The sequence below is a fragment of the Lithobates pipiens genome, unplaced genomic scaffold, assembly GCF_037356315.1.
Source record: "Lithobates pipiens isolate NorthernLeopardFrog02 unplaced genomic scaffold, aLitPip1_a1.2 Scaffold_22, whole genome shotgun sequence".
NCBI lineage: Eukaryota > Metazoa > Chordata > Amphibia > Anura > Ranidae > Lithobates > Lithobates pipiens.
Window position 1 is genome coordinate 97,356,386 of NW_027507784.1, and position 12,048 is coordinate 97,368,433.

General features: G+C 48.4%; 1 long non-coding RNA gene across 1 annotated transcript in view; it reads right to left on the bottom strand.

Moving 5' to 3' along the window:
- Nucleotides 1-1,115: 1,115 nt before the first annotated feature.
- The window catches only part of LOC143923974 (uncharacterized), a 51,000-nt gene continuing 40,067 nt past the window's right edge, over nt 1,116-12,048 (bottom strand). Inside the window, exon 3 of the long non-coding RNA XR_013261800.1 lies at nt 1,116-1,487. This is a non-coding gene — a long non-coding RNA (uncharacterized LOC143923974). The remainder of the gene's footprint in view (nt 1,488-12,048) is intronic.

A 12,048-nucleotide genomic window follows, 5' to 3' on the forward strand; every position in this document is an offset into this window, starting at 1 on the left:
CCATGCGGCAAGCATCTTGTGAGACACTACTTACATGGCTCTGAACACGATCGTGTGCACATTCCCACTGCTACCAATGACACGAGCTGTACGCTATGATGGCTCAGTGGGCCATCATTTTTGTATGGTTAAGCTATGGTTCCCATGTATGCAGATCTGCTTGCTTGGAGCGTTAATGCAGTCACGATAAGGTGGCCAGTCTCCTGGTGAGGCATACACGAACATCCCTAAAAGAGCAAATAGATCTGCCGTGTCGACAGGAAGGTTTGCGCAGCCTATGGTCTTCCACCAAAGTCTGTATGTGTGAATACGCTCGCATGAGTACATTACAGCAAAACTGACACTGGGAGATATCTGAAAACATACATTCAGAAAAAATTCCACAACAGTCCCTCCTCTTTGTCATATGCTCCCATGTGTCCCTCGATGAATCTTGATCTGCTTCTTACACCTGGAAAACGAATCAGTCCTTATAGTCCATATGAGTTCATAACACAACTTGACTTATAGACTCTGTTCTTCAGGAGGGATGACTTAGAGCACTGGTCATCAACCCTGTCCTCAGGGCCCACTAACAGGCTAGGTTTGCAAAATAACTGAAATACATCACAGGTGATATCATTTGCTGCTCAGTGATTGCAATATTCTAGTCTGCCTATCCCCAAGGTAATACATAAAGCCTGGCCTGTTAGTAGGCCTTGAGGACAGGGTTGATGACCACTGACTTAGAGAAGGACATGAAAGCCGGTCTGGGATTCACTATGACTTGTATGTGGGTTGAGCTTTAGGGTGTCTCATCTCAGCGAGGAAGATGTGGTCATCTGCTCGGGCTCTGTTCACTCATCCAATCAGGCAACAGTAGCACCTTATCCTGGCATACAGAAGGAATAGAAACAAAAACATCAAGAGTATATATACCTCTACTTCCTTCAACAATGATCTGCTGAAAAATAAAAAAAATCCCCAAAGATTCCCAGACCCTTAAAAGGATTCCAAGCTTCACTAGCTATAGCTCTGGCTTTGCCTTGCAGGGATCTAACCTTATCCATATGGGCCTGAACTTTGTCACTGGTATCCCTGATTGTCAGAAACCATGAACCAGACCGAGACAGAAGTACAGTAACATCACACTTGTTTATTTATAAAAATAAAAAGGTAAATAGAGTAAGCGTAGTCAAAGCATAGCCAGAGTCCAGTAACCATATCGGGTAGTCAGCCAAGCAAAAGTTCAGTAGCCAGATCGGATAATCAGCCAAGCCAGAGTTCAGTAACCAGATCGGGTAATCAGCCAGGCCAGAAGTCAGGGATTCAAGTAGAGGTACAGCAGGCAGGATAAGGAGCCAGAAGGGATGTCAGCAAAGCCAGTCTTTAAACAGGAATGCAGGAGATGGTTTCTTGTGATGTAACCAACGCGAAGACAGGAATGAAGTGAGCTGGAGATCTTTAAGTAGGCGGGACTGATGAGAAGATCCACGACAGCTGGTTAACTGTGGAGAGAGATGAGAGCGGGCAGTTAGCTGACAGCTAAGTGGCCAGCTCAGAGAAGGAAGGGCTGAGCCAGCCCTGACACCGATCCAGGTACAACACTTTACCTTTGAATTCACAGTAACCCCCCCCCCTTGGATGCCAACAGATAATCATGAGCCATTTTTAAATAGAAGGGTCTTGATCTGCCATTGTTCCTGTGGGATCTTCCTTGTAGCTTCAACAGTTAAGCCGCGTACACACGGGCGGACTGTCTGGCCAACTTAGTCCGTCAGACAATCCGACGGACAGTCCGTCATACTTTCGAATGAACGGACTTGACCACACACACCACTTTTTGAGCGGACTAATACGGCGTACTAAGTCCGCCATACTATCCGCCCTACTTTTGAAATGAACGGACTCGCCCACACACGCGGAGGAAAGTCCGCTCATTTCGAGCGCGTCTCCAGGTAGGCGGGGCCCGCGAAGGAGACGTCGCTGGCCCCGCCGCCTGGTATGGACTTAAAGGGGAACCCCAACGCCGAAAAAAATCGGCGTGGGGGTTCCCCCCAAGTCCACAACAGACCCTTGTCCGAGCACGCTACCCAGCCGGCCAGGAAAGGGGGGCGAGCGAGCGCCCCCCCTTCTGAGCCGTACCAGGCCGCATGCCCTCAACATGGGGGGGTGCCTTGGGGAAGGGGGGGCCGCGCGGCCCCCCCTCCCCAAAGCACCTTGTCCCCATGTTGATGAGGACAAGGGCCTCTTCCCGACAACCCTGGCCGTTGGTTGTCGGGGTCTGCGGGCGGGGGGCTTATCGGAATCCGGGAGCCCCCTTTAATAAGGGGGCCCCCGGATACCGGTCCCCCACCCTATGTGAATGAGTATGGGGTACAATGTACCCCTACCCATTCACCTGTAAAATAAAAGTACAAAAAAAACACAACACACGAGATAAAATACTTTATTGCACAGCTCCGGGGGTCTTCCATCTTCAGGGGTCTTCTCGCCGGACTCCTCTGCTATCTTCTTGTAGCTCTTTTGCTAGCGGAGGAGTCCGGCTTTCTTCCTCGCCGCCGGCCTCTTCTCCTGACTTCGGGGGTCTTGTCCCCCTCTTCGGTTCTTCTGCCGGGCCACCGCGCCTTCTTATAGCTCTTTTACAGGCGGTGGCCCGGTCTTCTGTCACCGCCGCCGCCGCCTTCCGTTCTTCTTCTTCTTCTTCTTCTCCAGGAGATGTTGCCTCGACGATCACTCCGGCCGGAATGCCAGGGACGCACTGCGCGGCCACTTATATAGGGACAAGGGGCGGTGTCACATGGCTTTATGTCACATGGGTTGGTCACATGGGTTGATGTCACATGGGGACTATGACATCGTAAGGGGGCGGGGTCACCATGTGACACCAACCCATGTGACATAAAGCCATGTGACACCGCCCCTTGTCCCTATATAAGTGGCCGCGCAGTGCGTCCCTGGCATTCCGGCCGGAGAGATCGTCGAGGCAACATCTCCTGGAGAAGAAGAAGAAGAAGAACGGAAGGCGGCGGCGGCGACAGAAGACCGGGCCACCGCCTGTAAAAGAGCTATAAGAAGGCGCGGTGGCCCGGCAGAAGAACCGAAGAGGGGAGAAGAGGCCGGCGGCGAGGAAAAAAGCCGGACTCCTCCGCTAGCAAAAGAGCTACAAGAAGATAGCGGAGGAGTCCGGCGAGAAGACCCCCGAAGACGGAAGACCCCCGGAGCTGTGCAATAAAGTATTTTATATCGTGTGTTGTGTTTTTTTTTTGTACTTTTATTTTACAGGTGAATGGGTAGGGGTACATTGTACCCCATACTCATTCACATAGAGTGGGCGGCCGGTATCCGGGGGCCCCCTTATTAAAGGGGGCTCCCGGATTCCGATAAGCCCCCTGCCCGCAGACCCCGACAACCAACGGCCAGGGTTGTCGGGAAGAGGCCCTTGTCCTCATCAACATGGGGACAAGGTGCTTTGGGGTGGGGGGGCCGCGCGGCCCCCCCTTCCCCAAGGCACCCCCCCATGTTGAGGGCACGCGGCCTGGTACGGCTCAGGAGGGGGGGGCGCTCGCTCGCCCCCCTTTCCTGGACGGCCGGGTAGCGTGCTCGGACAAGGGTCTGTTGTGAACTTGGGGGGGACCCCCACGCCGATTTTTTTCGGCGTTGGGGTTCCCCTTTAAGTCCATACCAGGCGACGGGGCCAGCGACGTCTCCTTCGTGGGCCCCGCCTACCTGGATACCCGCTCGAAATGAGCGGACTTTTCTCCGGGCGGGAAAAGTCTGCTCATTTCAAAAGTACGGCGGACTGGCATACACACGGGCGGATTGTCCGCCGAAATGCGAGTCCGACGGACAGTATTACGGAAATTCCGAAATACTTAGTCCGCCAGACTGCACGCTGAAAAAGTCCGCTGAAGCCCACACACGAGCGGACTGTCCGCTGAAATGTGTTTCGGCGGACTAAGTTGGCCAGACAGTCCGCCCGTGTGTACGCAGCTTTACATTGACCATCCCATCCACACTGGATGAGAAATTGTTCAATTGTTTCATAAGCTCAAGCCCCCACCCTGTACAAACAGGACACCATGTCCAGACCTGGTTGGGGTTGGAGAACAATTCCCTACTAGCTGTTCCTGCCATTCTTAACTTCTCTCGCACCATCAGATGCTGGGGCGAGTTTCACCTGAACGTATGAACCTCTTGCAATAGGGGGAATTACCTTATAAGCTGTAGACCCGCATAAATACCAAACTAAAGTTGAAGCACACTTGTGGGATACCTAGTTGTCCCGATACCCAAACTGGCAAGAACCAGAGCTATTGTTAAAACTATAACTCATTTTACCCTCTAGAAATATATTGTTAAGTTCTATTGACAAGTGTCTTTTAGGAGCTTTTACTAGTTTGTCAAAACTCCTCATACCAATATGAACATGAAAAATAGCCTGTAACGATGTCATCGCTGGGGTACTAAAGCTCGGTGGAGATTCAGAGTAGACCCAGCAATTGGTCCTGTTTGCTTTCTTAGCTATTTGGAGAATACACCAAGCTAAAAATATAAACAGACAAAGATACTACTCATCCTTTGGTGTAGTTGAGCAGCTTCTTGCAGTGGCTTCCGTGGATCCACTTGTCTCGCCCCTCAAGCTTCTTTACAACAAATCAGTCAACTGGTTGGAAAGAATGTAAACCAGTTATTGTGTCAGGGTCCAGGAGGGACTCATGATCCCTGTGGTGGACCTTTTGAAGTTCATGTTACAGTGACTGCACCTACCCCATCAGCTGAAAATGTAGGAGACAGCTGCTGAGGAAAGTACAACCCCCTTCTCCTTAACTGCTACTGTAAATGAGCCCTTAGTATTTTAGACAAAACCACTGATTATCAGGTTATGCAGAGGCAGTGGCAATAACTGAATGTAGGTCCTGATCTTTGACAGAGTTTAGGAAGTTTTAGGTTCACTTCGTTTCTTATTTGATTTGTATTACAATCAGTATTCTACTACAAAATACTCTACTACGTTCAACAGTTTATACTGCAAAAGTAGGTTGACAAGAAGATACATTTGTTTCTATGTACTTGTACCTACACCTAAAATTCGAAATGAGATATATTTTGAATACAAATATTTGTGGAAATAAAAACCTTTCCCCATTTGTTTAGCCTGACACTGCCAAAATATATTATTTTGTGTTGCTGTATATAATGACCTAACTCTGTTTCCCATCTATTCTAGCTATAACACCCACCACCACCACCACCACCACCACCGATGTCACAGTCACTTCCATCAACGTATCTATTAAAGGTAACTATACTGCATGATGTTTCCAATCTAGGGCGGTTTCACTCTGCCCTGCTGCGGTTTGGCCACAGCATTGGTGCAGCGCAGTGTTCCCACAGTTTTCGCATGGTTTCCCATAGACTTCTATTTTTTTGCTGCATTTTCTAAAGCACTCCAAAAGTCCTGCCTGTTGCATCTTTGGTGCGTTTTAGAAATTGCACCCCAAACACGTGTTCTAATGGGAAACCATAGGTAACCCTCATGAAAACTGCGGCCAAACCGCGGGTACACTGCGCTGCACTCTCACTGCGGCCAAACCGCAGCAGTGTGAAACCCCTGATATTATAACTGTGTTAGTAAAAAGGTAATGGTTATTTTTGAAAAGGAATAGTTAGTACCAGTTTCCATATATATATATATTGTAGACATGTCACTGGAGAAGTGATCGAGGGGGTGTACATCTCACCTAGGTTGCTACACAGTGTGAGATGGTAAATCCAGGATGGATCAGTTTCTCAGCAGCGATATGCTGCTGAGTTGTTATTTAAATTTTGCCGGGCCTGGGTTTATATGGAATGGCAGGTAGGTTTGGTAGAGGGACCTGTCATTCCACATCCCCCGATCCAGTTCTGGGTTTGGGATCAGGTGAGCTTTGATCCTAATTAGCCTGGGAAGCTAAAGGCTCTGCAGAGTCTGCAGGTGATCGCTCTCAGCCAGGGAATGAACAATCTGTGTGTTGAAGGAAGCTGCAAGCACTGCCACTGCTGGAGCTAAAACTCACCCTGCGATATCCAGGTGAAAGACGCTGTGTTTGTAAGTGTCAGATAGGTGAGCAGAACCTGTTAGTAAGCGCCCAGCCGGGCTAGGACTTTTATTTTTGTTGTACTTAGAAAGCACGGTGTTGCTGTATATTTTGTTTGCTGGACTGTTTGTACCACGAATAAACGCCAAGATCTGCTTTATAAATTCCAAGTCTGCTGTGAACTGTCTCCAAACACACCCTACCCCGGGAAGATCCCTTACAATTGGTGTTCGAATGCGGGCAAAGTCGGTTGCTAGGGGCAATGGTGTGGACAGACTTGGCTACAGCTGCTTATGTCTTGGGTGAAAGCTGCAATGACACTCCAGGAACAGTCCAGCAACATGGAGGAGATGCTGAAGCAGTTTATGCAAGTGAGTTTGCAACAACAGCAACGACATGAACAGTCCATGGCTGCACAACAGCAGGCTCAGATAGAGGCCAATAGACGACATGAACAGTCCATGGCTGCACAACAACAACTTATCGAGCACCTGATAGCAAATCGAGAGGCGCCTGTGGTGATGGGAGCCGCTCCAGAGATTTTTTCTGGGAGAAGGACTGTGCAGAAAGCGCTGCAAAAGATGACTGCTGAGGACGATGTTGAGGCCTATCTAACAGTATTTGAGCGCGTGGCTGAGCGAGAGAAGTTACCAGCCGCTGAGTGGGCAGAGGTAATTGCGCCCTATTTAACAGGTGAACCCCAAAAGGCCTACTATGACCTCAGTGAGCAAGAGGTTAAGGACTATACTCGGCTAAAAGAGGAGATACTTGCCCGACTAGGAGTTACTACTGCAGTCCGTGCCCGGAGGGTACGCAACTGGAGCTACAGTCTGGACAAATCAGCGAGGTCCCAGATGTATGACCTAATCCATTTGGCAAGAAAGTGGTTGGAGCCAGACACTTCTACTCCTGCACAAATCCTAGAGAAGGTCGTGATGGATCGCTACCTCCGAGCCCTTCCTACTGACTTGCAACGCTGGGTGGGACAAGGTGATCCTAAGAATGCAAACGAACTTGTCAACCTTGTGGAGAGGTTCCAGGCGACTGAGGACTACCTCCGTGATGTTCCTGCAGCATCTTCACCTCCCCGGAGCGCCAGATCTGTGCCGTCGGCTGGTAAGAGACTTCCATCTATTGGGGGAGTGTGGAGGGGTGCTGATGGGGGGAAAAGGGCTCAAGTGGTGTCTCAGGGACAAAAGACTGGTGATGGTCCCGGGTGGCTAAGGGGCTCTCGAAAAGACTCCTTGCCAAAGAGACCAGGCCCTATCCAGTGTTGGAGATGCCATGAGGCGGGACACGTGTCGGCCCATTGCCCTCTTACCTCTGAACCCATGGAATGTGACGCTAGCCGGCGTCAGTCGCTATTTGCGGAACCATCTTGTGCTGCAGTTCCTGGACTAGAGACTGAACCGCAAATCTGCGATATTACAATCAATGACTTTCCTGTTAAAGCGTTAATGGACTCAGGAAGCCTTGTAAACTTGGTGCATGCTAGCCTGGTGACTGGGGACTTAGAGTCTAAAAAGCATATGAGCGTTGTGTGTATACATGGTGATACAAAAGTGTACCCTATAGTGCTGGCTAAAGTCGGGACTGAACAAGGCACAGTACAATATGAAGTGGGTGTGGTTAAAAACCTCATGCATAATGTAATATTGGGGCGCGATTTTCCTTTATTCTGGGCTCTCTGGGAAAAAAGAAAAATCCCCAAAAGGAGTGAGGATACCTCTAAGGGGGTTGCCTTGTCCACTGTGAATGATAAAAGTGTGCAGGATGAAAATGATTGTTTTCCTTTGCAGGTCCTGGCTGGGGAGGAGGAGGCTCCTCCAACTGAGCAAAATATACTAGACTTAGAGGTGTCTAGCGATAATTTTGGGACTGCACAATTACAGGACCCCACTCTCAAAAATGCGAGAGAGCAGGTTGCTGTTATGAACGGGGTACCTCAGGAACCAGATGCTGAAAAAAGATTTCCACATTTTTCGGTGACTAATGATCTTTTCTATAGAGTTAATAAGGTTAAGGATGAGATTGTGGAACAGCTTCTGGTACCTAAGCCGTACCGGCGTCAGGTGCTTGACATGGCACATAACCATGTTCTTGGGGGACACTTGGGGACTGACAAAACGCGAGAGAGGGTTCTCCAGAGGTTTTTTTGGCCGGCCATATATGATGACATTAAAAAATACTGTGAGTCGTGCCCCACATGTCAGGTTAGTGCCCCAGTGTCACATTTTCGCAGTCCTTTGGTTTCGCTCCCTATTATAGAGGTGCCTTTTGAGCGTATTGCCATGGATTTAGTGGGTCCCATTGTAAAGTCAGCTAGAGGACACCAGTATATTTTGGTAGTCCTGGATTATGCGACCCGCTATCCTGAGGCTGTACCCTTAAGAAACACTGCATCTAAAACAATTGCACGTGAGTTGTTTTATATGTTCTCTAGGACTGGGATCCCCAAAGAAATCCTAACTGACCAAGGTACGCCATTTATGTCGAAAGTAATGAAGGAATTATGCAGACTATTTAAAATCTCACACATCCGTACCTCTGTGTACCACCCCCAGACGGACGGATTGGTGGAGAGATTTAATAAAACTTTGAAACATATGTTGAAGAAAGTGGTGGCAAAAGATGGTCGTGACTGGGATCATTTATTACCCTACCTCATGTTTGCTATTAGGGAGGTGCCCCAAGCGTCCACAGGGTTCTCACCATTCGAGTTGGTCTATGGTCATCACCCTAGGGGTCTACTAGACATTGCAAAAGAGACATGGGAGAATGAGTCCACCCCATACAAGAGTGTTATTGAGCATGTAGCACAAATGCAGGACCGTATAGCCACTGTAATGCCCCTGGTAAGGGAACACCTCCAGAGGGCTCAAGAGGCCCAAAGTAGAATTTACAACCGGTCCGCAAGAATCAGGACATTCAACCCAGGCGATAGGGTCCTTATACTAGTCCCCACTGTTGAGAGTAAATTCTTGGCGAAGTGGCAAGGTCCCTATGAAATTGTTGAAAAGGTCAGTGAGGTGAACTACAAGGTGCACCAACCAGGTAGAAGGAAGCCTTTCCAAGTTTATCACATAAACTTGATCAAGCCCTGGAAAGACAGGGAATCCTTGGTGGCGACAAATACTGTTAATAATTTGTCACCACCAATCCCTCCAGTCAAGGTAGGTGATACTCTATCAGTGTCACAGAAACAGGAGGTTCAGGAATTTTTACAGAAAAACAAAAACAAGTTCTCTGACCTCCCAGGGCGTACACACCTCATCCATCATCACATTGAAACTGAGCCTAGAAGCAGAGTAAACCTTAAGCCCTATAGGATACCCGAGGCACGTAGGGAAGCCGTATCTGCCGAGGTAAAACGTATGCTTGATCTGGGGGTAATTGAGGTGTCCCAGAGTGAATGGTCCAGCCCAATTGTGCTAATCCCAAAGCCCAATGGAACTTGGAGGTTCTGTAACGATTTCAGAAAGTTGAATGAGATCTCCAAGTTCGATGCGTATCCTATGCCCAGGGTAGATGAGTTGATTGAGAAGTTGGGTAACGCCAGGTACATAACCACCCTCGATCTCACAAAGGGCTACTGGCAGATTCCACTTTCTGGTGAGGCTAAAGAGAAAACTGCATTCTCCACCCCTGATGGGCTATTCCAGTATGTAGTGATGCCATTCGGGTTACATGGAGCGCCTGCAACTTTCCAGAGGTTGATGGACTTGATTCTGCGACCACATCGTGATTACTCAGCTGCCTACCTCGATGATGTGGTCATTTTTAGCCCTGATTGGGAAAGTCACCTCTGTAAGGTACAGGCCGTGTTGGATGCCATAAGTGATGCGGGGTTGACCATAAATGCCGAGAAGTGTGCTCTAGCCCTAGAAGAGGCCAAATATCTAGGCTACATTATTGGGAGAGGGTTGATTAAGCCACAGCTAAATAAAATTGAGGCAATACAGAATTGGCCTAGACCCCTGACAAGGAAACAGGTTAGAGCTTTCCTGGGTATTACGGGGTATTACCGTAGATTTGTGCCGAACTTTGCCTCAGTTGCTGCTCCACTAACTGACTTGACAAAGGGCAGAAAGACAGCAATGGTCACGTGGACCCCAGAGGCCGAGAAGGCTTTCCAAAGCCTTAAGTCTGCCTTGTGCCAACCACCTGTCTTAGTTACCCCCGATTTCAGGCGAGAATTTCTGGTCCAGACAGATGCCTCTAACACAGGCTTAGGTGCAGTACTCTCACAAATAGTGAATGGTGAGGAGCATCCAGTGACGTACTTGAGTAGAAAACTAACCCCGGCCGAGAAAAATTATGCCATTGTGGAGCGAGAATGTTTGGCAGTAAAGTGGGCCCTAGAATCGTTAAAGTATTACTTGCTAGGCAGGAAATTCAAGTTGGTGACAGACCATGCCCCCCTAACATGGATGAAGTTAAACAAGGAGAGAAATGCAAGAGTGACTAGATGGTTTCTCTCCCTACAAAACTTTAATTTCACTGTGGAACACAGGCCAGGGAAATTACAGGCAAATGCTGACGCATTGTCAAGGGTAAGTTGTCTGTGGGGACAAAAGGCTCAGCCCTCCGGTCTGGAAAAGAGGGGGGGGATATGTAGACATGTCACTGGAGAAGTGATCGAGGGGGTGTACATCTCACCTAGGTTGCTACACAGTGTGAGATGGTAAATCCAGGATGGATCAGTTTCTCAGCAGCGATATGCTGCTGAGTTGTTATTTAAATTTTGCCGGGCCTGGGTTTATATGGAATGGCAGGTAGGTTTGGTAGAGGGACCTGTCATTCCACATCCCCCGATCCAGTTCTGGGTTTGGGATCAGGTGAGCTTTGATCCTAATTAGCCTGGGAAGCTAAAGGCTCTGCAGAGTCTGCAGGTGATCGCTCTCAGCCAGGGAATGAACAATCTGTGTGTTGAAGGAAGCTGCAAGCACTGCCACTGCTGGAGCTAAAACTCACCCTGCGATATCCAGGCGAAAGACGCTGTGTTTGTAAGTGTCAGATAGGTGAGCAGAACCTGTTAGTAAGCGCCCAGCCGGGCTAGGACTTTTATTTTTGTTGTACTTAGAAAGCACGGTGTTGCTGTATATTTTGTTTGCTGGACTGTTTGTACCACGAATAAACGCCAAGATCTGCTTTATAAATTCCAAGTCTGCTGTGAACTGTCTCCAAACACGCCCTACCCCGGGAAGATCCCTTACAATATATATATATATATATATATATATATACATACACTCACCAGCCACTTTATTAGATACACGTTTACAATTGCTTGGTAACACAAATTGCTAATCAGCCAATCACATAGCAGCAACTCAATGCATTTATACATCTAGATATGATGAGGATAACTTGCTGAAGTTCAAACCGGGTATAAGAATGGGGAAAAAAAGGAGACTTAAATGACTTTGAACGTGGCATTGTTGTTGGTGCCAGAGGGCTGGTCTAAGCATTTCAAAAACTGCTGATCTACTGGGATTTTCACACACAACCATCTCTCCGGTTTACAGAGAATGGGCCGAAAAATAAAAAATATCCAGTGAGCGTCAGTTGTGTGGATGAAAATACCTTGTTGATGTCAGAGGTCAGAGTAGAATGAGCAGACTGGTTTGAGATGATAGAAAGGCAACAGTAACTCAAATAACCCCTCAATACAACCAAGGTATGCACAATACCATCTCTGAATGCCCAACACATCGAACCTTGAAGCAGATGGGCTACAGCACCAGAAGACCACACTGGTGCCACTCCTGTCAGCTAAGAACAGAAAACCGAGGCTACAATTCATACAGACCAAAATTGGACAATAGAAGATTGGAAAAACATTGCCTGGTCTGATGAGTCTGAAATTCAGCTGCGACATTCAGATGAGAGGGTCAGAATTTGGCGTAAACAGCATGAAAGCATGCATCCATCCTGCCTTGTATCAACAGTTCAGACTGGTGGCGGTGGTGGTGTAATGGTGTGGGGG